At 40.5% G+C, this 25,960-nt stretch overlaps 1 long non-coding RNA gene across 1 annotated transcript; it reads left to right on the plus strand.

Moving 5' to 3' along the window:
- The first annotated feature begins 5,904 nt into the window (after positions 1–5,904).
- On the plus strand, positions 5,905–24,286 carry LOC119492653. The gene is made up of 5 exons (XR_005207825.1): positions 5,905–6,163; positions 15,189–15,287; positions 23,529–23,586; positions 23,709–23,787; positions 24,127–24,286. It is a non-coding gene; the product is annotated as an uncharacterized LOC119492653 (long non-coding RNA).
- Positions 24,287–25,960: the final 1,674 nt, after the last annotated feature.

Here is a 25,960-nt window from a genome sequence, read left to right on the forward strand (position 1 = left end):
GTGATGGACAGAAGATTGGCCGGGAATTAAAAAAGACCATGAGCCCTCTCCAAGCACCATGGGACAGCTGACAGGCAGCCTGCAGAGCTCTCCTCCTGGGTTCACAGGGAAAAAGGCTCTGTGTGGAAGACCACTGGTGAAGGCTGGGACTGACAAACACTGCACTCATCACTTTGATTCTTCACTGTGGTCTGTGGAGGCCAACATTTCGTTGCAGAATCTTACTGTTTGCACTGGATATTGTGTTGCTGCTGCCTGCTGATATACAGTAAAATAATTTATAAATCTAATTTAAATAAACCCATGGAAGAAAAACAGACTTTTCATAGCCAGTGTTATAAAAACAAGGCCTGGTCTGGTCCTTAGGGATCTGGCTAAAACCCAAGGGGGAACCTCACTGAGAAGTGAAGTCAATGCTGAAGTGCCTTAAACTTGCATTATCTCTAACAGCCAGCAGGGGGCGACTCCTCTGGTCTGATTGTATAGAAGTCTATGAGAAAATGAGCCTACTTCTCCCTTGATTTATTACCTCAGTAAACACTGTAAACATGAGTTTATGGTCTCAATCGCTAGTTTCAAGTCTTATTCAATGTCCAGCTCGTTCTCATTCCCAGAGCGTCAAATACCAAAGCTTTGTCACGGCCGTCAATGTGTGATATCGCAGCACAAGGCACCCCATTAGCACCTGTGTGTGACACTTTCCGTCAACTGTAATGTAAACCCATCCATGGCAACAGTAAATGCTCAGAAAACGTGCGCCGGGAGTGTGGTGAAGTAGTTTAAACAGCGAAAAGACACACTAAGGGCGAGGGGAGAGGAGGTGGATGGGTCCAACAAATACAGGGCTTTCATCCAGGAGACCGCTGTCTGTGTTCCGTGTGTTAAGTTTCACTTTCACATTACAATCAGCTGTTCATTCATGTTCTGTGTTCACAATGTTCAGTTTAATTTTCACTTTACAAATGGAGTAGTTTTAAGCCCAACCATGTAGTTCTTTCCTAAACCTAACTAAGTGGTGTTGTTGTCTAAACCTAAAGTGACGCAAAGGGGCGTGACAAAGCGGCAGTATGTGATGATTTGGGATAAGATTGTGTTGTTCACTTCATTGTAAATTATGGTACTACTTAACATAAAATACATGATAAAGCAGGGTGTGCTTTATGGCGTGTCTACCTTGTGATTGACAAGTCGTTACCTGAACTTGAGGCTTCCACAAACCGGTGAGTAACAAACACAACTGGTAAGTCACAAATGGTTGACGTAATGGTGGCTATGTTGAGGCTATGCTATAGCCTAAACAAAAAGCTTAAAGCATAAATGTGGTTTATTTTGAATCATGTCTTATTCCAATACTTTTGTCCATAATTCATTACGTTATATCATCGACTAGTGTTTTAACTTTGGTGCTACGGCAGCTTGTTCAGCCCAGTATGTTCTCTGTCCTGAAGGACAATAATAAAACAACCGTGGAAAAAGGAAGTGGAATTGATGGCTTGACTGATATTTGGGGAGAAGCCTCAATTCAAGTCAAAAAATAGAGGGCAGACATCAAAATCAGGATGTGTTCAAAACAAGCTGCAGATATATGACATCTTTTGTTACTCTCACTCTTCGCAGTCTTTTCAACATGGCTGTCAGTTCATATTGGTGTCAGGTATTGGTTACATCCTAGAATAGATATGAAAAAAAACATCCCCGAAAAAAAAAAAAGTCAGATACGAGCAGCAATTGAGAGCCGAGCATGAAGGTCTGCGTCGTGAATGTGGCCTATTTTACACATCTGCTCCAGTGTGAATGCTGCTACTAACGACACCGCTGCAACACTGATAGGATTCTGTCGTTTTGAATGTATTCTTCGTCTAATCTGCTGTCATATAGTACAGCATGTCTTCTCTGCATTGTGTATGGATTCCTGGTGAGTATATTCACTACCTTGTGTGTCAGTCTTCCATTATTGATCACCTGCTGTAGGGCTGTAACACTAACAGCAAACAATCATCTCATGAATCCACCATCAAATGTTCTTTTTTTTGTATTTGAAGCAATGTTTACATGTTTTGCACTTGAGAGCGATTAGTCTTTTTTTCATTCGCCATCAGGCACACCGCCTGCTCTGTCATTCAGTACAGAACAATGAGGTCTTCTTATCTGTTATACCCTGCCAAGCGACCTTTAGCATTTCAGCCCATTAATGCATGTATGCCATTAACCTTGGGCATCCCCGGGGATCTGGACGTCCCCGTGTCGATCATCACTCCTTTGTGAATTATTGATCAGCGAAACATGAGTTTGTACGCCATCATTATGTCACTTTAGTTGCACAGGAGCTTCAGATGCATACATATAAGAGCTAGCAGAACTGGCTCATGCAGCTTCCTCTATTTATTTCACAATATCATAGTTGTAATCTACTGGTGATTTGACTTATCTGAGTCCTCTCTATTCTTCTCAGTCTGGAAAACACTGAATACAGTAGATGCTTACTGTATTTTTTGAGCAAATTGATTCGAGGCTCATATCTTATTAATGTGTAAATAGTGTGATTCTATCTTCTACGGACTCTTCTGGCTGATAAACATGAACATACAGCACATTTCATCCACTCTGTAAATAGGATGATACAGTAGTATGGATGATAAACTCTGTTATAATACAGCACAGCACTGCACTGATATACTGTAAAGGCCGCCTCCACGCAGCCAGATTGGGCGTGTTTACTAAATATTTGCGGTGGCGTTAATGGATGCGTGTGTGTGTGTGTGAAAGCTGCTCATCCATCATTGTGTGATTACTCAAATTGATAACAGTGAACGAGTTACCAAACTGAAGAAGCGCTAGTATACCAACACGCTGAGGAGTTTCACAATGGATGTGAAATTGCATGTGAGAAGGCGCAGAAGGTGACAGGAAAAGAGCATTTCAGAAATGCCAAAAAGGTTGAAACAGTGTTGGATTATGTTGATGTGTTACATGCTCAACACTGACACAGTGGTAAACACATTAATCAGGAGGAGGCAGAGCGACAGTTCATTCACATGAGCCTGATTTAGATAAGGGAAATGGTTGATTTTTTTTTTATTATTAATGGAGAATGTCAATCACTTACCATATGTGAGTCAAAATAGCCTATACTTCCCTATACTTAAAGCAGCAGTGGGTAGAAATGGAGCAAATATGATTAAAAAGAGTAATTCTTATAAAACGGTCACTATATCCTGACAGTAGTGCATGAGACAGGTAATCTGAAAAAAATTATGTTCCTCCAGTGTCCTCCGGTGCTCCTAATGGCATCTGCAAGATTTCACAGACCGAAGGAAAACAACTAATCAGAGCCGAGCTGGAGTCTGCCGTCTCACTCGCGAACTCCGATCAAACGTTCAAACGAGGCAGCGCTGATCAAATATAAATCAATATTCTGTAACTGTAATGCCGATTACCTCTCTTCAAATGTTTTCAGAATAATCTTGGAGTGTACTGTTTAGCTGTAAATTGAGAAAGATTGTGACCCGGCAGCCATGTTGAGATATGTCGAGGAAATACCAAGCACCGCCTAGCAGCCGGAGTACAGCCAATAGGAACGCTCTCTCTCTTATGATTGGTCAAAGTCTCCCGTCACAGGCTAGATTTTTTATAGCATGAAAACAGAGCCATGAGGAGGAGTGGAAGTCTAGTTTTCTCTCAGACGTTTGAATTACAATATGCTGAAAGGTTATGATAACAATTTATGCCCAATGATGGCAATGGAAATATGGAATATCACATACATAACTATGATTTTATGAGTGTATAATCACCTGAAACTAAGAATTGTTGTGTTTTCGTCAGCTTAGCGTGAGCCCTTCATGTCTACGTAGGGAGCGAGTCATCTTCACGGAGTCAGCCATGTTACTTAAAACTCTGGCTCTAGAGAGAGCCTTTCACGTTTTTACCTGAAGGCCACCATAGTTCTCGAACATGCATGTGGAATGTGAGCCGCAAAGTGCAAAACCGTGGCACCGCCAGCCGCCGTCTGACTTGTGTTGCTCCTAAAGTAGTGGTATTATGGTGAGGATGGCCTCTGAGCGAGGCGCACACAATCAACTGAGGGGTATTCAGTTGGTTGCAATCTGCAACCACACCACTAGATGCCGCCAAATCCTACACACTGTCCCTTTAAGTTTGTTAGGTTTACAGAAACACAACTGCAAGTGAATGGTGATGTGTTGTCTTCTGGATGTGTAAAATGAGTAACCGTTTGCTAAGAAATTAGCCATAACATCTAAATAAGACCATAATATCTCAAACGTATGTGTTTGTGCTGCATGTGGATGAATGACGGGGCTACACTGATAGCGCCTCTGCATTGTTATCAATACAATTTCCATTCCGTCATCTGTCAGTAGAGAGTCTGCACTGCCTTAATCATCCCATCCCAGCTTCCACTGCACACTTTTAATTACCTATCTGAGGATTGCCATTTGTGCTCTCTGTGAAGCAGTCGTCTTCAAAGATGCAATTACTGAGACAACCGATTGCTTCAACATCATTAAGATGCATAGATGTTACAGAAACAAATAAGCTTGTTAGCTATATCACCAGAAGAAAAAAATCACTTTGAAATGTCGGAACAAACTAAACTGACCAAGAATTGAAATAAATAAATCAAGCGCACACAGCAACCTAACAAGACACACTCAGCAGTTTACCTTAAACGCCCCGTCTTACTTCACTAGCTGTCTTTCCTTCTGTCCTTCAGCGCTGATCTGATCTGGATGGTCTTCTGGTGAAGGCATTTATTTTCATTGCTCACTTTGTCTCAGGCAATCAGCCTGAGTACTGTGTAGACATCTGGACCGTGTCAGCACTATCCGACGCTAACTGGAGACGCAGGGCAGACCACAGGCTGCATGCTGCTTTGCTGAAAACATGTGTGTGTGTGTGTTTGGATGGGAGAGCCACTGAATACTGACTATTTATCACTGATTATTACCACTATTGTCCATTTATACGATGGCATATAATGGGCATTGTGGGTAAAAAAGGGGGAAGGGGGGTAATATTCTGAAAGAAAACTCATAATTTCCAAGATTAAAGTCATAAATTCACGAGAAAAAAACTTGAATATTTTCGGAGAATAAATTTACAAGAAAAGACTGAGACCGTGTCTTTTATGAGAAAATTTTTTTCCTAAATAGGCCCACTTCACGGCAATGTCTCTTTAAAGTCCAGATGCTTATGATAATATGGTGGTTCTGGGCTATAATCACGACTATTTCCATATTTCTAAATCCGATTGCAAAGTATAATTTGATTAGGTCATCCAATCATAGGTCATAATACGCAGCAAGCAGCAGCGTCTGTGGGGTGATGAGGTTTATCCAACCTTGAAGAGTGAAGCCATGTGGTTCCCTGACAAAAAAAACAAAACACTATTTTTTCAAGTTTTTTTTCGTAAATTTGTGATTTTTTTTTTGTCATAAATTTACCACATTAATCTAGAAAATTCAGAGTTTTCTCTGAATGTTATCCACTCCCCCGGCTCCAAATTCATATTTTTTTTTTCACCTAAAATGGCCCAAATATGCTGACACGTCCTTATTGGAGCAGTTGTTCTGACTTGTGATTAATTGTCTGAAATAAAGGAAACAAAACACTCTATATGCACCAGAATTGCATTGTACAATATCCAATATAACCTGTATTAATGAATGTAAAATTTACCACGTCAACAGTTTTATATTTGTTATATTTTTCATAAATAGTATGTAGGCTGCTCTTCTCACTTTTCCCAACATTTATTAATTTTGGGCTTAAATCATTAATTTCTGTCTAGTGTTTCAGTTAATCAGCTGCAGTTGCTTAATTTGTGGAGGTTTATGAAATCATAAAGAAGAGGTTAAAGAGTTAAACAGGTCACTCTAACTGTGGTGTTGTTCGGCTTGTCAATCAGGGCTAGTGCAAACAGGTGTGTATCATTCAGCCCACTGAGCAGTGACTGACTGAGTTGTGGGAGAAAAGGGAACAGTGAATTACATTTTTTTAAACCTGTAAACTGATTTTTTTTCATCGCCTTTAAAGTTGATATGGAAAACTTGTCTGCAGACAGTTGTTTATTTATACATCAGACAGTAATGGAGCAACATTTTCATCCATCTGGAATCCTGTTTCCGGCCGCCTGATGAATGTAAGTCCAATATTTACTCTCTTTTAGCTGTTATGGTCTAAACTCCTGAGGGAAATATCTGCTCTATCAGCTCCTCTCTAACTGTGTCTGTCTGCTGCTTGGTGCTGAGCAGGTAGTGGACGGTGGGTTTTTAGAAGTCATCTGCTTGCTGCAGCCAGAAATGACATGATAAGAGCAGTGAGAGTGAACCAGAGCAGTAAAGTTACAGAGCGGACAGATAAACAATGAGCTGAAACTCACTTTAAAGCTGCGTAAAGCCGAGAGGAGCTGCAGATTCAGCTGATGATTCTCAGTATGTTCATCACTATCAGCCAACCCTTTCACTCTCATTGTTTCAAATTGTCATTTAATGCCTTGTTCTTTAAAAAATATCCATCATAGCGGCTTTAAAGTTGGTGCACTCATAGGTGTGTGTGGCCAGTGATGGAATAAGTATTATGATCTTTTACTTAAATAAAATCAGCTATAATATACAGTGTAAAAATACTTTGTTAAATGTAAAAGTCCTGTGTTCAAAATCTTACTTAAATAAAAGTACAAAGGTGTTAGCATCAAAATATACTTAAAGTATCAAAAGCAAAACTATTCCCATAATGCAGAATGGCCAATGTCAGAATAATATATATATAATATTGTTGGATTATAATTAGTGATGCATGTGTAAGTAACATAAAAATGTAAATACTCAAGTACAGCACAAGTACCTTTTATAATTGTACTTAAGAGCAGTACTTGAGTAAATGTATCTAGTTACATTCTACCACTGTGTATCAGTTTTTATCTCTATCATTATAATACTTCAGATGGTTCAAACTGCACCTATACCCGCACGTTGTGAAATAGTCATAGTTTTAAACATGTGGTTAACGTTGTGAATTGAAACAAAAATACATGGTTTGGTTTAGGAAAAGATCATGTTTGGGGTTGAAATAACAATGTTTATTAATTTAACGTAAGTTAAGTGTGTTACGCACAAGTCAATGTGTTGACTTTTAGTTTTTACACAGGACACGAACAGCGGTCTCCTGGGTGAAAGTCCTGTGTTTGTTTGACCGATCCATCTACCCGACCTCCTCCCTACGTGTCACCTGACTTCCTCCTTTGCTCCCATCATAATACGGCCACTAGAGGTCGCGGCCTAACAGTTGTGAACCTCCCTGCGGTGATCCAGCTTACCGATAGATGATAGTAGACTCGTTGGAGATGAGCCAGGCCTGCGCAGAATCGATCACCGGCAATCACTACACAATGCATGCCGGTTAGATTTGTGTCCCTTTTTTGCCAACCATCTGTTGTCCCCAACATAGGGTTGTGGCACTACAAGGCCATTTACGTGCTGAATAAAATGTAATAATAATTTTTTAAAAAATGTATTCGTAAAAGAACAGTGAGAGTGTCCTCAATGTGACCTAAAAAAATAGCCTTTAAAAATATTAGGTTGTGCACATTTAACACAAACACGATACAGGCCATTTGTGTGTAGAGACCCCGTTTGAAGGTAACCCTTATTCCCATGTCCCCACAGAAGAGTAACACCAACCATATGGTGAACATAAACAAGAGAAATATCCTCCTGAACCATCGGGGAGCGCGGAGCTCTTATGAGCTGTGTTCATTAGCCCCACATGAACTTTGAAGGTGAGAGGGAACGGTGAGAAAGACACTGTAGCGGTACACAGGGAGTGATTTGTGTGTCACACAGTGTTGCAACGATTATCATGGAATTGAATAATTGTTTTTCTAATTATAGATGTTGTGAAACCACAGTTAAGGCCACAGTCTGTTCCTCGCTCCTCGGAGAAAATTGAGTAATTGAGTGCAGCGCACAACAGATTAATGACATGGTGTTTGCAACTTGGCAACTAGTACTCATTATTATTATTATTGGCAAAGGAGGTTTGCTACATATTGTGTCTAAACACGATATGATTTGATGAAATTATCTCAGTTTTCCCACTTCACTACTGAGTCTCGGACGAAAAAATTGGCTAATTTGCACCAGTTTCTCCGCTGATCCTGCGGGCAAATCATCCACCGAAGAAAATTACACTGAAAGGAGACGATGTCCCGGAGGTGTGACCCCAATTAACGTCTTCATCGTCTGTGTCTGAATAGTGCTCAACCTTTGGTGACCGCAAACATCCCGAAATCTGTTGCCTGTCCTGTCCTGTCCTTCCTTTCTTCAGGGGGACTGTCCCGCTCACTGACTTTACCCCCGCTACAGTCTTTCTGTCAGCACTTCACTCAGCAGCTGTTCGATGCATTGATATTTCAAGGACTCAGTCGGTCCATCTAGGTGAGCAGCGCTGGCATGTTTAGATATTTTCTGCTAACTAGACTGCTTCAATCAGAGGTGTCTGTAGTTAGATGTCAGGGGTCATTGATTAGCCTTCAAAGACGCTCAAAAATGATTCTCGAGTGACAGAACTAAGTGCTGCTCTTGCACCTCCGAAGGCTCGACAAAGTCTTATTTTACATTCGTCTTTGAGCTATAACCGCATCTTACAAATCTTTTGAATGCAGAGTGATAGCGGGTGTTTTGAGTGCACAACTCACCTCCGCAACCTCTTGAAGCGCTGGAAGCTGTACTTTTAACAAAGCTGGCGCAGGAATCACATCTGTGACAGGCATGTGGAAATCTTTATATGGATAACTATTTCAGCTGCGCTGTTTTCAGGCTGGTCTCATGCACCTTTCCTAACTATGCCTACAAACATGTACTGTAATGTGTGTATATCCTACAAGAACAACATATGTGTAATTCACATAATTGTGAAGCAGGAAATATAAAGAGCGCCAAACGCTGCATAGGGAGGAGGTCGGGGTGGATGGGTGGGTCCTATTTAACCTATTTATTTAATTTGGCTTATAATGAATGTATTTTTTTTTTTTTTTTTTTACAAAGTCTCATTTTTACTATTCTTAATGATAGGTATTTCACGAAAAAGTTTCAAGTAAGTTTTTATTGTTTATTTGCTCTTGTTTTAAGGGGAGACACCCCAGGTGATGAGGTTGAGTTTATTATTATTATTATAACTGCAGTATCAAAGAGCGACACAATCTGACTACATGCAGAGTTTGTGTGTGCATGTGTGTCGCATGCATGCACGTATTTACCAGTACACTTGCATGCATACCTACTGTATGCAAGGACTAGATTCCAGCGTATAAGATTCATGAGCGTCTTTGTGGTTGATTGAAGATGGAAATGCAGCGAAGCCTCCACGAGTCTTTGATTGACAGATGTTCCTCGGAGGCATCCGTCTCCCGAGAGCGACTGCTCAGTGGCCAGGAGAGCACGGTAGCTCGACTTGATGATGATAGATGATGCCAATGGGACGAGCCTACCTCATGGATCAAACATAAAGAAATGTGACATTGAAAAATAGCTTGACTGAAAAGTTTTATTTGATCGAATGGTCCTGGATTAGTCTCATCATCTCTCTCATGGGGGAAAAGCACGAAAGTTGCTACATGACTGAGCTCCCTGACTTCACTAGAAATAGCAGAGCGGAGATGAGGGATGCAAAGTGCTGAAAATAAGGGATCATGTCTTATTATTAACCCAATGAGAGCATCTACAGACTGCCACAAAGACACTTACATGCATTCTTTTTTTTCTGCTTGAAATGTAATGTGTTCAGAGCCCTCTCTAGTTCATATTTCCATGTGTTGGGGGAATAAAATACTCTCCTCTCCCTGAGATATTTGTAATACTAACACAGCTGAAGCCAACTTACTGGGTTACAGTTAAAAGCAGCTCAGACTTGACTACGTTCCTCCAGGCTATATCGGAGAGCAGCCATCTGCGAGGGTAGTAAATGCTATTGAAGCATCACTGAGCAAATACATCCAAGTCGGGGCTATTTTATTCAAAGAAATACAGACCATGCATCGCCGACAATCCAACAATATACATGGCGGATCTGTGAAAAGCGTGAAAAAATAACAATGAAGTGTGCTCCGTCCGTGCCGTTCTGGCTGTTTGCACAGAAATTGAAGGCAGTTGTAGCTCTGTAGCCATCCAATCTGTGACATTTCTCTCTGTGTTTGCTCTCCATGATAACTGAAGATATAGTTTACTTAAAGGAATGGTATGAAACATTTAGGGGGATCTATTGGCAGAAATGGAATATAATATTAATAAGTATGTTTTCTTTAGTGTATAATCATCTGAAAATAAGATGGTGTTTTTGTTCAGGCTGGTCTCATACACTGTCCTACGAAAAGTAATGCACTGTAATTCATGTATATCCCACAAAATCAATTTCATGTAATGGTGAACCAGGAAATATAAAGAGCAGCGAACACTGCGTAGGGAGGTCAGGCTGGATGAGTGGGTCAAAAAATACCGGACCTTCACCCAGGAGACTTAAGCCAAACCACGATCTTTTCCTAACCAAGCAGTTTTGTTGCCTAAACCTAGCCAAGTTGTTTCCTGTGAAGACGGAAGTTTATTTTGAAAAGACTGTATGCATGTAACGAGCGGAAATCGACACATGTTGCTGGACATTCGTATGAAAACTTTTTTGTAAGACATCATACCAACCGTTCAATGACAATATTTAGTTTCATTACCTTAGAATGAGTCATTTATATCTACAAACGGAGTGGGTCCTCTTCACGGAGCCATGTTTCTCCAGTAGCCGGACAAACCGAATATTGGCTCTAGATAGAGCCATTTACATTTTCACGTCGGCCACCGTAGTCCTGCTACACGCTTGGCACATGGGAGAAGTTTCAGTTGGTCGCAATCTGCCAACTCACCACTATATGCCCCCAAATCCTACACACTGCACCTTTATCGTACTTAATCATGCAAAGAATCCCATCACTTGATTGGTGATTTTTTTGATTGTTACCTCCGTTGTATCTCCACTGAGACTGACTCACTGTTGAGGATGCCTCTTAAAAATCATAAAGTTTTCCCATTACACCCTGTCTGCATATACGAAAAGCAGCACGCCATCCATGCACTGTGTTCATTGCTAACTTTGCTGATTGACACCCTCCATTCACATTCCTTGAGCCAGTTTGCGGCAATTAAAATAGTATCTGTATCGTCAGACGCATAAAATGCAGCTGAGTAGACACTATTTAGTGTATCACTTACTTGTGTGTGGGCAGTCAGTGATGGCCACGGCTCTGCCACAAAACCCAAGCGCCACAGGGGCTTCATGTTCACACTCTCTCTGAGAGTCTGATCAGCATTTTTTTGACATCTTCAACAGATGTGAGGCAACGCCTCGTCCTTCAATCCTAGGTTTTCCCCAGCCGTCATCAAGCTGCACTTAGGCCGACTTCTGTTCGCGAAAACACAACCTGACTCACAAATTGAAGCTGTGATATCAGATAGGTTTCTTCCCTGCTAATTGAAACCCTGTTGATTAATCACATGTAATTCTGGTGCACTGACAGGAAACGTTCTCACCTCAGAGTGACACGTGAAGGTGTTTCTACACATCCTACATCGGAAACCTATAAGGTGATGAAGTTTTAGAGGTGAGGAGTTTCTTGTCGATGCAAAGCACAGATCAGGCAGCTGTTGCTTCTAACAACATATGAAGGATGTCATTGATAAGGTGTACTGAATGGTGTTCTATTTATTGTGACCTTCACCTCCTTATACATGGTCTTCAACAACCTATATGCAGAAGTATGAGCAAAGAGGTCTGCAGGTACAGAATGAGGAAACGTAAGGAATTGGCTCAGGTGACTGCACTACTTCTGGCTTCCTGGCCATTATTCAGATATTCTCTTGCTGATGACCTAGTTGGGGCGAGTGAGGCTCACGCTCTCTTCTTTCCCACAAAGTTTTTAGCCACGGTGTGGCTCTAGGTATGGCAATGCCAGTCTGTCGGTTGCACGTCGGTGGATGGCAAACAATTGATTTGTATTTCTATTAAAGGTACTCTACGCGATATTCGGAGCATTAACATAGCATCAAACAACTATTTGCTATGTAAAAGTATAGAGGAGTAATATTTAGCTGAGCAGAGAATGAACTCTCTCTCCCTCTGTGTGTGTTGTAATCAGAGCTTCTCCGTGCTTTGTCCTATAGCCGGTCCGGCCGTGCATGCTTTCAGTGCATGTTTGTGCACGCGAGCTTGCCCCAATGGCTATAGCTCACGGCTGCTGCACTGCACTGCTCTCATAAGGTGGTTGCAGCTGAAAATATCCTCCCCACCGGCGGCGCTGTTGCCGAAGTGTAGCACCCACCCAAGAGGGCTGGGCTTTGAAGCAAATTTTTGTAGTGGCCAAACGACGGTACTATAACTTACATGATGCCATTATGCCCAAAAACACTTTTTCCCATAGACTTACATTGGGAAAGAGACGTCTGTAACTCAGCGGATACATTTTTTTTGAGGTGAATCAACTTTCCAGTACGGACACTTAAATAGTCCTTATTTAAATCCTGAGGTCCGAAAAGTTATAAAATGCACTAATAGCCGAATGCAGATTTATTTCCCTTCCTCCGTTCATGTGAATGAGACGAGACCGAGGCTGCAGTGAGGGCTGGGAGGCGGAGTTAAAGGAAACGCTACTACGCCTGCTCTATGGGTCCAATGGATGCGGAAGATTGCCGGATGATCCGGGTACTTTATCAATCAACAGTCGAGCCATTTTGGCTTCATTCGCTACTGAGCAACTCTCTTATAGGAATGAACGGGAGCCCGCCTACAACGCTGTTTCCAGTTCTCTTTATACATCCATGTACCCCACTCAGCACCTTTAACTAAAAGTGTGTAGTATTTCTGGGGATCCATCAGCAGAAATGGAACATAATATTCATTAATATGTTTTCATTAGTGTATAATCACCTGAAACTTTCTTCATTCTTCTTCACTGAGTTCGCCGTGTTTCAGTAGCCCAGAACAGACAAACCAAAACTTACTGTTTTTACGTTACCTGAAGGCCACCGTAGCTCTCTGACATGCTCAGAAATGGAGGGATGAGCTGAGGGGTATTCACTTGGTTGCAATCTGCAACCTCACCACTAGACGCCACTAAATCCTACACACTGGCCCTTTAAGTTTTAAAATAACATTTTAATGATTTCAGGATTATACTGTGTATTCATCTCTATTAATTTGCTAATTGATTTAAGACTGGGTTACGGTAAATAAAGCCAATATTATTCAAGTTTAGCAACACATGTTGCCAGCTTTTTCTACTAATGGGTGAATTAATATGAAACGCCAGTTTGAAATGTTGATATAATGATGTATATGCTAATAGTGTTGCAGCCGCTGGCACTTTTAAAGGCTAGCTCTGCAGGCTATAGGCTAATTAATTTAAACTTCATGCTCTTACTTTGCATATTGAATAAGCCTAGTTTATGTCTTTAAAGTCACATAAACAATAACGAGACCATATGCAAAATATCAATATATATCCAACAGGGAAAAAAACTAACCGACACACACTGATTTACTGGTCATGCAAAAACTTTTGAACAAAATAATTGTGTCTTCAAAAACACTTTTTTTCATAATTGTAGACCCATTCATCAAACTTTTTGCAGCAGCATTCATCTTAAAGGTTACCCAGAAAATATGGAGATCTGCCACCCAGCCAGTATTCACCCAGGGCATGGTATAACATTTTGCAGAGATGAGTCTTTTGACACAGAAGGAATGAGAGCAAAACAACGCTGGTAGCAGGTAAAAAAACAAGGTACAGCTGGGAATAGTGGAGCTGAAACCTTTAAAACTAAAAAAATACAATGCAAATTAGTTTACCGAGATCCTCTGCGATGGCCACCTCTGAGCAGCATGTTTTGTCTCACCCGCTCACACGGTTACTGTTATTCCTCTTGCATAAAGCGAAACTGCAAATTAATAGGAAATGCATGCAACTGCCCTCATTATGTCATTAAAATCCCACAGTTTGAGTGCTCCTCTGGCATTATCCAGGGCATCTATCTGTTTTACTGCGGCTTCTCTCTTTGCGTTTCCACACTGGGAACCATCACTTTGGTTTGTGAGTATCACAGCCTATTGTCAGACTCACAACCGGGGAGTCATCACGCCCTCACAGCACCTCGCTGTCTGCTGTACGAGAGGCGAATACCAGGGCAGAGGAAGGGGGTAATTCCTGGGATGTGGCTCTCAGAAGAAATCTACACTTCTAAAGCCACGGGATGTAGTGAGGCATTTTATTCACCTTAACACCTCCCAGAGTGTTGTAGCTTGATGTTGCTGAGGCATGTGTTTCTTTGCCCAGTGATTACATTAAGTGCTGTTGTGAGCCGTGTTTACCCTTTGCCTTTGAGGATGCCTTGTAGGTGGTGTCTGCATCCCTCCTGGCAATATCCAAAAGGTGGATGGAGGGGTGGTGGAGCGCCTGTCTGAATGAAAGAACAGGCCAGGGAGGTTTATAAATAAAATTGACAGCAGGCACCTTACTGAACCATGACTTGAATGTTTAAAGGGTGGTAGCGTTTTTTGTGAGAGGCTAGGGAAATCTCTCGCTCAAAAGCGCAGCGAAGTACACCATCTCCTCACTAGGTATAAATATGAAATAGGCCCGTTCCCTTTGGCGGGCAACTCGGTGGAATTACGTGCTGTTGTTGTGTCAAAGGTGTGCGGGGGATGTTGAGGGGGGAGCGGTCGTGTGTTTGGAGGCACAGTTGTTGAGGATATGCTGATTTTTTTAGGATTCATTTCGTTAGTTCGAACCAGAACTTCAGCAGAAATGCTCTTCAGAGGATAGTGAGGAGAGAGAATCTTACTTGACTGCCGAGACAGAGAAAAGGGGAGGGAATCGCGTACAGGAATCAAAGTGTAATGAATCTTCAGCTCCAAAGATACACTTTTTCTCAACTCTTTTCACATTTCATTTTTGAGTGTCTCATGATGGATAGCCTGATTTCAAACAAATAACGGCGATGTCAAAGACTTTTGATATACAGTATGTCGGAGGGTCACATATTACGTGCGTAAATCAATACTTATCAAATCCTGTTATCACCTTGAGACCCCAGCATGAAGTGTTTGTGTGTGTGTTTCATTAAATGCAGAGTGGATCTGCTGCTGGGCCACATTTCAACACAGGAATTCTATTTAGAAGACCGATCCGGCCGCTTTGTCTCATCAACAACAACGCCTGGGGTCAGCAGGTGAGTGTAGGCAGGGACTGTTGGGAGGAAATACAGCTGTGGGTTTTTAAACATTACAATGCGAGTTTACACTGCATTTTTTAATTTGAACATGGATTTTCCTGTCTCGCTGTGACATCTGCAAAGCACTAAAAGCTCCTCCCTCAGGGACGTTCCTCTCCTGAGACTGCTCGCAATGAAACTCTGCACATAGCGGGTATATTACATAATGGGTATTATCATTGGGCATGTTTTTCTTTTAAATCACAATCACAGTGCAGTTTATTATTAGGCAGTGGTGGAAGAAGTATTCTTAGTATCCTTTACTTAAAGCCACAATAACTGATCTTTTGTGCCACTAGGGGACAGCAGAAACAGGTTGTCAACACATCAGTGTCACCACCTTTTTAAGTTGAAATGGCGAATCTGTTACAGAGCAACATTATCATGTTTTTGGGGTAGGGCTGTCAAAGTTAACGCGATAATAACGCGTTGACGCAAATATGTTTTAACGACACTAATTTCTTTAATGCAGCTTGAAAGTTTTAGCTTGTAGCGGACTCAGTTATACTGATGATACTGATACTGAAGATACTGGTATCATATGAAAGTAGAAAACCTGAGGAATCCATAATCCTAAGGAGCCATACGAGTCAGGAAGGAGGCTAAGTATAACGCTGCAAACCTACGCTTAATTTTGACGAGTAAAAACTGGCATGGCCATCTTCAAAGGGGTCCCTTGACCTCTCTTTTTTTTACCCTATTCACCTGTAGTGTCTTTCAACTTGTGTGGAATTTTACAATTGAAGCAGTTTTCTGAAAATTAGTTTTTTTCTCAGACTCTGAGCCAGAAATCTCCAGTGCAGTAGCACCATATTAGCACATATTTAATAAGATAATTCCTTATTTGCATATTTTAACATACATTTTCAGAAAACTTGTAATGCAAAACATAACAGTCTTGATTAGGGCTGTCAAAGTTAACACAATATAACACATTAACGCAAATTAATTTTAATGGCACTAATTTCTTTAACGCATTAACGCAACTTGGAATTTATAGGTAGTAGCGGGCTAGAATGAAGATGATGGCATCATGTGAAACTAAAAAACCAAAAGACTCCATGTCATACTAGCTTGTCGTGAAGGAGGCTAAATATTTTGCCAAAATTACGTTAAATTCTGGCAAGAAAAACTGTCATGGCCATTTTCAAAGGGGTCGCTTGACCACTGACCTCAAGATATGTGAATGAAAATGGGTTCTATGGGTACCCACGAGTCTCCCCTTTTATGATAATCACATGCGGTTTTGGGGCAAGTCATAGTCAAGTCAGCACACTGACATTAAATACTAAATGCAGTACCTGTGAGGGCTTCTGGACAATATTTGTCATTGTTTTGTGTTGTTAATTGATTTCCAATAATAAATATATACATACATTTGCATAAAGCAGCATATTTGCCCACTCCCATGTTGATTAGAGTATTAAATACTTGACAAATCTCCCTGTAAGGTACATTTTAACTATGGACAATCATGCCATTAATCGTGATTAAATATTTAAAATATTTTAATGACAATTGACAGCACTAATTTCAGTGACTCTCTATTGTGATGTTTATTTAAATTCTGAACTGCTCCAGAATAACGATCAGCACTAAAATCCTGTATAAAACACATGCTTCACAAGATGTGCAAAACATTTGTGCCGATATCCTGTTTCCTTAATTTCTTGGTTCCAGGATGCAGAGCAGGAATGAGGTTTAGAAATCCGGTCAGTACGGAGATGTTAACATTTAAGTGAACCCCCGGGAGATAATAGCGCTGCCCATTCCCTGTCAGCAGCAGTATTACTCATAAAGAGACCTACATGCCACTTCTATTCCTAGGACACCAGAGGTCAAAGTAGTCCTCCTTTTAACATTCTCTTTCCTTTTTTTTTTTACTTACTGTCAAATGATTAGTACATAGTGTCTCAGCCCACTTATTACACTGCCAGCCGGAGGGATACGCTCCAATAATTCCTCAGTAGGAAATGGGTGAATCTTGTGCATTCTAACCACCTCTGCTTTTCTTGTTAGTGTGCCTTTCTGCGCTCAAAAAAGGACACGCTAATTTGGAAATATGAGCTGAGTGCACCCACTTTGGGATTTTGCTTCAAGGCAATTGAAAGCCTAAAAGTGGATCCGCGCCCTTAGGTTGTTCATTTGATTGACACAATGCAGCGACACACAAAGTGTACTCTTTCAACAAAAATGAAATTCCATCCATGTTTGCGAGTTTCAGAATATAGTTTTAGGGGACATAAGCAGCGGAAGAAAGCACTTCTGTTAAACAGAGTCAATAACTTGCACAACTGCTATGGCACCTAAGGGTAATGTCACACCACCTGAAAAAAACATAAGTGGATGTTTATTGAATAGCTGTCATAGCTCCTATTTCTATTGAAAGTATAATGGAAAGAGCATTAAAAAAAAAAACATCAAAATAGCCTACAGATACGGACCTATCTAAAGCTGCCTGCCTGTTACTAATCAGGCAGCCTAGTTGCACGGAAAGGCGTATGAATGACACGATAATGTGCAAGGCAAAAACGTGCAATAAGGTTTTCACGCCATTTAGTCTGTACTGACTGCAATGTAAATGCATCCAATATAAATGTAAATATGTAATATGTAATATATATATATATATATATATATATATATATAAACAGTATATACATATATACATTAAATACATATATGTAAATATGCTACGCTCAGAGCTAGTGTCGTAGAATATAAAGTGAGAAAGACATTGGGTTTATGGTGGGTGGGAAGAGAGGTGGACAGGTCCAACAAACACAGGACTTTCAACCAGGAGACCGGTGTTCGAGGTCGGTGTTTTGTTTTGTAAGTTACGTTAGTGAAGTTTTTTTTTTGTTACATTTGTGACGTGTTTTCCGTACTTATGTAACATTGTTTCCATACGTATTTTACTTAGTTTCCATACTTATTTTAAGGCCAACCATGCAACGTATTCTCAAACTACGGTTTGTATAGTATCATACGAAAACGTTATTCCTCCTTTTTTGTTTCTTTTCCTACGAATGTCCAGCGACACGTGTTAACTTCCAATAGTTACATGCATACAGTCAATAAACTTCCGTCTTCACAGGAAACAACTTCCTTGGGTGTGAGGCAACAAAACTACTTAGTTAGGTTTAGGAAAAGATCGTGGTTCGGGTTGAATTAACTCCAGAAGTGGCGTCACTTAAGTACGTATGTTACATGACAAATTAATCAACGTTGACTTCTGGTTTCACACGGCACATGAACACCGGTTACCAGGGCGAAAGACCGGTAATTTTTTGACCCACCAATCCACCCAGACTTCCTCCCTATGTGGCGTTCGCCGCTCTTTATATTTCCTGGTTCACGATTACGTGAATTACACACAAATTGATTTTGTGACATATACACAAATTACAGTACAGAACTTTTAGGTATAGTTACAACCAGTGTGTGAGACCAGCCTGAACCATGATGTTTTTCCTAAATCTAACTAAGTGGTTTTGTTGCCTTAACCTAAGTTGCCTCAGCGAGACAAAACGTGACACTGACACACAATCCTCTGGTGGACAGACGGGTCTATTACACGGTTTGGCGTGATATCGGGTTGAACCAGGAGCTTGTACAGAACAGTACAGTCAGAACTTTGTTTTTAACGAATTTGACACTAATGACTGAAAAAAATAAAAATCTGAATGTCATCCTCACAACAGCATCCTCTCCGCAGGAAGAGGATCTCCCCAGGGAGCTGATTAGGTGAAAGTTGAGAGAAGTGTTCCTCACCTGGTTCCCGGTTTGGAGAAACACTTACACTGGCCATAATGAATAGAGCTGGACAGGATATTTGAATGTCATCTCAACCCTCCTGAGACACGTCCAATTTGGCACTGTGTAATAATAATGTCAGGGAAGAGCCGTGAACTTGGGGTGTGTTATCACAAGGAAGACAGCGCGGGGTTATTATACACCTCTGGGGCAAAAAGAAAAGAATGAGTGAGAAGACTGAAGCCTCTCTTTACTGCCGAGAAAGTCATGTCAAATACAGGAAATAGTCGAAACTCATTGTCTTCAACTTTACCTGCTTAGTCGAGCTTTAAATGAATATATGGACGCTGATTTTAGAATTCTGAAAACCTCCGATTTACATAATTTTCCGGCCGTTTGTGCACCTCCGTGGCGTCTTATTTGGCTCTGCTCCTCTGACAGGCGGGGGCTCATTGGCAGCCAGGCTGTCTATTGTCAAAGATATCATTATGAATCCTCTTTTGAGCCCTGACAAGTCCTCCATTATGGAATCCAGCCCCCTGCTGCTGCTGGGAAGAATGTGGCCCTGTCACCTGAGGGCAATCTCCCAGCCGGTCGACTTTTTAGTCCGTGTCACAGTGCAGCATTAACCTGTTAATGGCTTTTCTACTCGTATACAGAATGTGGGAAGGCCTGTTAACAATATGACAACTTGATGGCATGAACTTTTTTTATTTTTTTTATTATAGTACACAATTATATGTGTCTGCTTCCTGATTCTGAGCCTGAGGATTATGTTGAGTTTAAAAATAAACCACTGTAAGTTGTAAGGACGTGTTATTGGGGAATAAAATGTATTAAATGTGTTAAAGCATGGCAGAAACGGGACTCAGGTTGTGATATGGATGAAGCTGTTCGTGGATGAAGTTATTTCATTCTTTCACAAGCTAAAAAAAAAAAAAGTCCAGCATGTGCCTGCCCGAGTCTCTTACTGCACATTTCTCACCCATGCTGGATGGCAGGTCGGGGCAGCATGATGTATAGCTTCACTGTCTCAAGAAAAGCCCAGCTAGGACCACAAGAGTGTTATTGCACTAGAATCCTAGAAAAGGGAAGAGTGAAAAAAATATATTGTATTTGCTGTGAATGTATACAATATGTGTTATATCTAGCTGCTATTGTTCAATGTGTTAAAACTGTTTGATCAAGGTGTATAGATTATGCTCCAGATATTGCTTAAGTAGTATCTATGGAGCCCAAAAGTGTTCAATAATAAATAAATGAATGATTTTGAAGTAAACAATCCCATGAATAAATTATTCATTTAGCTAAACAAGGCTGCACATGCTGCATACTGTACATACAGTAGTTGGCTAACGTGCTAGCCGGTGTTGTGAGCTTGGATTGATACTCAGCATCCAACTGAGGAGACCGTGTTGACGGCAGATAGCTGATTAATTCAGAGTTACTTCTGCCACATTTTGAATATAAAGATGATCAATTCAGTCATCTCAATTGTGCCTGAATGGACGCAGAGATCTCAGATTAGGGTATCACAACCCTCAATATCGCAAGCCTCAACTGCATGGCTAGGTGTACATGAAAACATGAGTTTTTTCCCCCAAATTGGGTAGCTTATATGTTGTCACTTTGCACTTTAACAAAGGTCCTAATCATAGGGAAACTGGATTTGCAGTATATTGCCTGTTAAATAAATGTTTAATATTTATATAAGTTACATTTTTGAGCCCGAGAGTCCATTTTATTTATAGTTTTGGTTGTGTGGTTTTATTTTATTTATGTTTTATTTACTGTATTTAGAATATTTTAATGTCTTATTCACATTTCAATGTTTGGAAATTATTAATTGCTTCATTGCACTTTGAAAGGGGGTACTTGCAGTATTATACTTTTATATTATATGAGAAAATCAGATGTAGTATTTGTTCTCAATAGCCCAGTTGACTGGAAATGTTACATGATTACTACTGGTAAACGTATAGTTAAACTAGTAGGATACTTCATGTGGCGTCGCTACTCCCCAACACTGTCCAGCAGACACAGAGCAACCTTAGCAAGAGTCGCAACTTTGGGCATCCAACAAAAGTAGGTCCAATATTCACTGAGAAAAAAATATTCAGCCTTTTAGGTGTCAAATTCTCCACTATGTTCACCAGCTAGTCACTAGTTTTGTCTGTGTAGCTTTTGGTGTTGGGAAGGAGGTGTACGGGTGGTTTATCAGAACTTTTTTTGCCTGCTGCAGCTGCTGAAAACAAAGTTGATGAGAGCAGAATTTGCGGGCCTGAAAAAAATGTCTCCATAGAGCTGAGGGAAACTGCATAGTTGGGTGGTAATTCTTTGTGAGATATTCTGTTTACATTACACAAAGTCATAGTCTTTAAATTCTACATTGCCACTTATGTTCAGCATGATCAGAGGCAAAGCCACAGCTGATGTTCAGCAGGGAGGAAAACAATACTGCTTACATGGTAAAACAAGAAGTTGAACTGGAGCAACTAAAGCAAATAATGCATGACCTGTCGATGATGCAGAGAGCCACTGCCTTCGAGATATGCCTTTCCATCGGATCCACCTCACAGGCCATGCTGCTTCCTGTCAACTTATTCAATATAAGATAAGAGCCTATCTCCACACAGCAGATACACAGGTAATTTAGGCTACAAGGAAGCAAGTAGAAGAGATTTCTTGTCGACTGGATCACTGAGGTAGAAAATGTGGATTTTGGTGTTTGTTTCTCTAGTGTCACAGGTTTTCAGTGTGGGCAGATTGTTTGTGCACGTCTTAAAAAAAATATCTAAACAGAGTTACATTCAAAGCATCCATTAGCCGGGCTTACGCAGAGTAGACTCAGCGTGACCTTAAGATCTGCATTCACTCAGCGCTGACTCACTGCTTTTAGCAACAACAATAGGCTACAATAGTAAATGCAGGGTTCAATCTGACCCATTCAATGGCTTCACGTCAACACTGTTTTGATTATACAAACTCTTTTTTTTTGGTATTTCTATCATAGTATGTACGCTACAGGCCTTGGTGATCAGGGGAAAAATAAACATTATTGCCAACAGAGATCAAAAACTATTTACATTACAGAAGCCAAATAAAATGTTTAAAAGCGGAAGTATATCTATGGAATGCTCAGAACATGTGCAAATGATTATCTACCTCATTATTTAAGTTGCGGCCCAAACAGCACAGATCTACCTAATACTACATAAATTTGTGAAATCTCGCAGATGTCCTTAGGAGCACCGCAGGACACGACTTTTTTCAGATTATATAAATAACTTATAATTAACTTTTTTTTAAATCATATTTCCTCCATTTCCACCCACTGCTGCTTTACAAGCAACAGAGTAATAGAGAGTATAAATTATTAATTTTCTTAGTTCTGTTTATTTATTTAATATTTATTTCCCTGCCAATCTACAGCTCTACATTCCAGTCCAGCAGGTAGCAGTAATGCACCTCTCAACTGGTTTTGCCAACCACCAATAAACACTAAAGAAGAAGACTGACTCCATGCCTAATTGGCATACATCTTCTCAACAACAACCCCTTTCAACATGGACACATGGATAACTGATCACAGAAGACATTCAATGTTGGATTTATCAGTTTTATAAAGTCTCTAAAGACACTGTTGTTCCATGCTAGATTACAAAGCTTATTCTGAAAGGGACTCGATCACACCAGAGCCATTTCAAGAGAGTTTCCAGAGGTATTCTAAAACAGTAATTAGAGTACTTTGATGTCATATACGACATCGCCGACCGGTTTCAATCTGTCACCCATCTGTACCGCGGCCTCATTACTGCTTCTTTCTAACATTACATGCAGTCCCTGGCCTGCTCCCTGCTTTATCACACCAACAGTCTGTACAGTTGATACATTGCCTGTTTGGGGGGCGAAAATAAACAAACGATCCAGAATGATGCAAGCCGAGGCGAAAACTAGAGATTGTTGCGAGAAGGAACATGTTTCTGTCAGAGGAAAGCTAGCTGTGGATGAGCACTTAGTCACAAAGTCACATCCACTCCTCTCCAATAAGATCTTCTACCGCTGGTGGGACAACATGTTTCATGACTGATTATTTATATATTAATGGTTGATTGATTAATTTATTGAATTATTCCACCTCTTGGAAACAAGTGTTGTGTGTGTCTTTCTTCTTGAGGCAGTTCATAGGCACAAAGTCTGACTGCTATTCCTAGAATTGTGAGCAGATCTCAATGTCACAGAAATAGGTCATTCAGTACCCTAAAAACAAATGTTCATACAAGCTTTATTGTGTTGAAAGTATTAATTAATTCATGACAAAATAAATGTTTTTTGGGGGGGTTTTTATACACCAAGTTTGGTTTGAATTTGTGCAACATGGTTCAGCTTGAAATTAATGCAACTCAAAATTCTGATGACTATTTATTTTGCTTGATTCTATAGATTGTTCCAAGTGGACTGGTGTTTGCATGACCCGTGGGAACTATGGAAGAGTCTTCAGGTTTGTCCAAATCCTGCATATCTTTGTCATTTTATTCATGAACATTATGCAATTCTCCACCTTCCAACTGTCAGTTGTGTTACATGTTAAGACAGACGCTCTTATTTGTCACACACTTTTAGAAATGCAGCCTCAAAAGATGACATCAAGGAAGAAGAGGGACGTTATACAGACCAACTGAGACAACATCTTCTCTCTGAGGTAGGATATTTTTGAATTTAGCGGTCTCTTTAGCTTCGTTATGAACTTCTTGAAAAGTTGTGAAATTATAGGATAAGGTCTGTATTAGACGTGGACATTCAGACATCATTCAGTGTGATTTACACTTCCCGAGAATATCATTATCTGTGATCCAGAACTTCAGAATACCTGAAGCTGACATTACAGCCCATTCTAGGAGCTCATTTGCCGTCTTTGTTGGTCCTCAGGGAAAGAGAGGTGGACCTGAAAAACAATACCGTCCAACTAAAACAGTCAAATGGCATGACTTTTATATTTAAATGATTGTGTGTCTGTATTGTGTTTTTTTGTTTCCTCTAGAAAATGCTGAAAGAGCAGCTGGAGAACTGCAGGGAGGCTCATCAGAAGAAGCTCAGCCGCCTCCGAGACGAGATCTAAGACAAGCAGAGGATGCTGGACGAACTCAGAGGAAGAGGATGCAACAGTAAAGTAATATGTTTTCTCGATACTTTGATCATTGTTTCAGTAAGTATAGTATGCCATAAGTAAGGGACAATGTACAGCGAGCCGGTCATTGTTGTGAAAGAATCCCTGACACGACGCAAAGCGGAGGGGTCTCTCATCGCCCTGAAGGGGATTCTTTCACAACAATGACCTGCTAGCTGTACATTGTCCCGCTTATTACAAGGCTACTTACTTAAGAAATCAATATTTTGACACAAAAACAGTCCGCCAGAGTCCGACATAAGAGCTGTGCCCATAGCAACGGTCTGCAATACATAGCAACGCCCTGTTATATAGAAATTACAGACCGCAGAACGCCGTGATTGACCAATCAGAATCAACACAGCCGTGTAATAAAAATGTGTAATATCGTGTCATGAAAAAAGTCAAAGTACAATCTGCAATAAAAATGTCATCAAAAATCATAGTATGCCATAGAATTGTCATAAAAATACCATCGTATGGTATGCCATAGAAATGTATAATACAAGTGTTGCTGGATTGTTAACTCTTCATGTCCTTGTCCTTGCAAGCTGATGGTCGTCTCAACACTAACTGGCTCTATAGAAACAGCTCACGACATGAACATGGTATGTTGTGATTATATCCCAGCTAAGGCGTTGTTTGCCCCGACGCGAGCAGTATATCAGGGTCTGAAGTGAGCTATGCTTTCATAAAATGGTCATCAAGTATGGCAATATTAAAGTTATAGACACATTCCAATTTAAATAGTTATATTATTAATAAATAGTAATCTTCACAATAAAATAGGCCTTTCTGTGTGCACATACCAAGACGGTTGCTATGGGATGGTGGTTGCTATGAAACGTGCAACAGCAGCTAGCACATTTCTTTCTTCATCACAGACTAGTGTTATACTGATTTCATCATTTGGGTCTTTATTTACGTTATTGTATGTTGCCATTTATTGTGCAACCACTTAGAAACTGTCCAGCATCAGTAGGATGACTTTGATAACTGCTTGTACGAGGATTGCGTTTTCTTGTTCGGTGGAAGTGTGTTGCTTGGTGTGGCGAGGATGTTGGTCCGACCCCCAAGTTTTGGTTGCCAATAACAGGAATCACTCCTATAACCCGGAAATGAGTTCGAATTTTAGCACTTCCGGTTCCCTCGTCTGGAAGTCAATGTTTTTTTGGAATGGGTTTTTTGTTAGATGCCTGACATAAGGTCTGTGGTTAACACAAGCTGATTTTAACATTTTGTTCTATGTCATAAAATACATCAATAAATACCCCACTCAGCCGCTAAAAAGCGGCTAAATGAGACTAAACACCATCAGGTTGACTCGTCCACCGTTACAGCCTCTTGTTTATACTCGCACACATGCAACCGTAGTGTAGTTCGTTTATAGTCTAACGTTAGCTATTTACACCTGGCAAATGCATTTACATTTCAAAAATCATAAAATTGGTGTTCATTTGTGGAGATTATCTTGCTGAACAAAATGTGCAAGTATTATAAATGTTTGTTTGCCACAGAGCTTTTTTTCTGCAATAATCCAAAACCCAATGGAACAATCCCATTGTTTTTTTGTCGAGGGAGCCAGGGCGATGCTAACTTCCTAGTTGGCCTACAAAAATACGTCATCACTGGAGCACATCCAATTATGGCCATAATGTGTCTGGTGTCAAGACCCACATCAGCAAGCGTTCCTGCTTGCTTGCATATT

The sequence above is a fragment of the Sebastes umbrosus genome, chromosome 1, assembly GCF_015220745.1.
Source record: "Sebastes umbrosus isolate fSebUmb1 chromosome 1, fSebUmb1.pri, whole genome shotgun sequence".
Lineage (NCBI taxonomy): Eukaryota > Metazoa > Chordata > Actinopteri > Perciformes > Sebastidae > Sebastes > Sebastes umbrosus.